Source organism: Arvicola amphibius, chromosome 13, assembly GCF_903992535.2.
Source record: "Arvicola amphibius chromosome 13, mArvAmp1.2, whole genome shotgun sequence".
Taxonomy (NCBI): domain Eukaryota; kingdom Metazoa; phylum Chordata; class Mammalia; order Rodentia; family Cricetidae; genus Arvicola; species Arvicola amphibius.
Genome location: NC_052059.1, coordinates 20,551,176 through 20,554,653, shown reverse-complemented (window position 1 = coordinate 20,554,653; position 3,478 = coordinate 20,551,176).

Sequence of the window (3,478 nt, the reverse complement as noted above, 5' to 3'; positions counted from 1 at the left end):
TTTTCACCGAAAGCCGGGCAGGCACGGCCCTGGCTTGCTTGCTTTTAGCCCTGCGATAGCAGTCTTGAATAGCAGAGGACATCAAAAGGCAGCTGTGCCCGTCTCAGAATAAAACAGCTGAGCTAAACAACCAAATCCAAACAGCTGTACCGCCTTTGGACTAAGCACTACATTTGGACTTAGCGGTACATTAAAATTAGATGTTTTCTGTCTCCAGATTTTTTTTTTCCTGGCAGAAAAAAAAAAAAACAACAAACAACTGAACATTTCCTTCACTTAAAAATGTTATGTTTAAGTCATTTGCACACAGCCTGAAGTAAAATGTTCGCTATTGTGGCAATCTGACGGATGAGTTGTCCGCTACAATCCTACTGTTCTCATTATCCAGTGCTACTTCATTATTTATGATTTTCCTGTGTGCTCTGAATGCCATTTTTGATACAGAAGAGGAAGCCCGGTAGCAGATTTTGTGGATTATTTTTGTAAAAAGCACTAAAACACTATAAGGAATGACTGACACTTCTTTTTTGCAGTGTTGGGCGTCAGCTCTGGGCCCCCAGCTGCTAGGTAAGGGCTCCACCGCCAAATTCTACCCCAAGACCTTTGTGCATTCCGTTCTATTTGGTGACAGAATCTCACGAAATGGGCAAAGCTGGCATCCACCTGGAGAGCCTCCCCTTTCTGTCCTCAGAGCTGCTGAGGTCATGGGCGTGTGCCATTGCCACCTTCATATGGGACTTTGGAGTCTCAGGAGGAAGAACTGAAAAGCCCTTTGTTCTATTTTTCAATAATTGAATTATTCACTTATTTAGGTTTTCTGAGATGGGATTTCACTCTGCAGTGCACACTGACCTGGGTCTTACTGTGTAGCCCAAGCTGGCCTTGAATACGTGACAACCCTCTTGCTGTTTGGTGCTGGGTTGCAGGCAAGTGCTCCTATTCTTGCTCTTTTTTCTTTTTTCCTGCTTGCATTATTTAGCTTTGATTACTAGATAATTATCAAGTCCAGGAGTGGTGGCACAAGCCTTTAATCCCAACACTCAAAAAGCAGAGGCAGGTGGATTTCTGTGAGTCTGAGGCCAGCCTAGTTTATGTAGAAATTTCAGAACCAGCCTGGGCTACATGATAATTAAATCCAGGGCCTCATGAAAGCCAGACAAGTGTTCCACCTCCAGCCTATTTAGAAACTATATTGTTATTTTGAGACAGTATCTTGTTCTGTAGCCCTGACTGGCTCTGTAGTCCAGAGGGACTTTGAGCTTCTTGAGCAATCCTGCGGCCTCTGGTTCCTGGCTACTGAGATTATAGTGTGTGCCACCATGATGGGTCTCTTTTTTGAGCCTATGTCTCACTAAGTTGCCCAGGTTAGCATTGAACTTGGGATCCTCTTGGACCCACCACAGTAGTAAGAGTTGCAGGATCCTTCTGCCTTTCTAGGGCAGAGCTAATGTAGCCGGTGTGGTGGTGCACACCCAGGATCGGAGAGTCTAAGGAGGTGGAGCTAGGGGGTCTTGAGGCGTTTCAGGTTGGTCTGGTCATTTATTTGAGATTTATTCTATCTCAAAGAAAGTTTACATTCTGTGCTAATTTTTTACACCCTGGAGTATTATATACATGCTGTACAAAATACGGTGAAGCGGGACAAGGCAAAGAAAGACTCATGGTTCTACCACTTAGTTCTCAGATGCCAAGCTGCTACTCTTTGGCGGGTTCCCCCAGGAAAACACCCGTCCCTGCTCTGCCACCCCTAAGCATCTTTTGTAGATTCATTGCTACCTGGACCACATCTTCTTAATCTGCTTTGTTCCCCACATACGTCATCATAACCTTCCTTTGTCATTAAGTATTTTCCTTAATTTTTTTTGTCTTGACACAGGATCTTGCTGGCCTCAGGCTACAAATCCTCCTGCCTCTGACACCGAGTGCTGGCTTACACCTGAGCACCGCCATGTATACTGTCACGAATGGCATTCCACAGAAGGGGTTTAGCCTTTTTCCTCTATTCTATACATGTGATTTTTGGGTTGGGAGACTGGAGCCAGAAAGAGAAAGACTTGAGACCTCCTCAGTTCTCTAGGATAAAACACCAGTTCTCAAAGTTTCTAAAATATTGTGTAGTGAGAGTTTTGGGGGAAAAAATTCTATAATACAAATATTGTCAATAGAATATTAAATATTTTATAGAAGGGAATAGGGTATGCAACCTTTTCTATTAGTAGAAGAGTTAACACAAAATTGCCTATGAAACTGACCTATAAGCTTGTGTTCATTCTCAATGAGTAGGACCCCACTGGGACACTTGTTTACACCACTTGGGAGTTCATCCCGAGAGTAGACATTCTGATCTCTTTGACGACACTCAGTACTGGAAAGGTTAAGCAACTAGCTGAATTTCCTATTTGGGATTAGAGCCAATAACCTTCAGCTGTCCCTCATTTTCCACAAGAAGAAGGCCCAGGAGGGACCTGAGATGAGTTTCATGGAAGATCATGGTCTTCCTGTGAGATTATTTTACACATGATCGCGGTTCCATGTTAATACGTTAGTGTGCGAGAAGACTGTCATTCCACCCTGCCTGCCGCACAAACAGGATTTCCACTCTTGTTTTCACTAGCATCAAATGTTTCCAGCATCGTAAAGCATCACTGAAACCAGAGACTAGACCATGCACGCCCATAATTCCAACATTTCAGAGGCAGAGGCAGGAGTATAGGTGCAAGTTTGAAGCTGGTCACGTATGACACTTTGTCTCAGAGAAAACAAATGAGAAGGAGGAAGAGGAGAAGGAGGAAGAGGAGATGGCAGGCGATCATGGAGGTACGAGTTTGTAATCCCTCGCAGCACTTCGGGGACAGACAGAGAAGGGTTGCAGCAAGTTTGAGGTCACCTTGGTTTACACAGTGAGTTCCAGGCCAGTTGTGCTACTGAGAGAAACACTGTCTATAAAAAGTAGAATATAGAGTGGGCAGTGGTGGCGCACGCCTTTGATTCTAGCACTTGGGAGGAGGAGGCAGGTGGATCTCAGTGAGTTTGAGGCCTGTTCTACCAAGCGAGTTCCAGGGCAGTCAGGACTGATACACGGAGAAACACTGCCTTAAGAAAACCAAAAGCCAATGAAACCAAACCAAACCAAAGTGGGATAAAGTCTCAACAAAACAAAATAAAAGTGGGTATAATTAAGCTCCCGCGAGAATAGAACTTGATGAATGCTAGCATTGCTGGTCACACATGTGGACCACACCCAGGGTGGAATTTTAACTTCTGTGTCTACCGTCTCCATAATCAAGATAATGAAGTCATCACCATAATCAAGATAGTGAATGCATCCAGCACTCCAAAGCCTCCTTAGGCCTCTAAGGAATTGTCAGAATTGTAGCCTTTGAAGATCCTGTCCCTTCCCCACTTCTAGGCAGGCTGTTTTCTGTCAGTATAATTTTGTTTTCCTTTTAAAGGATCTGATGTCAATGGCATCACGCTA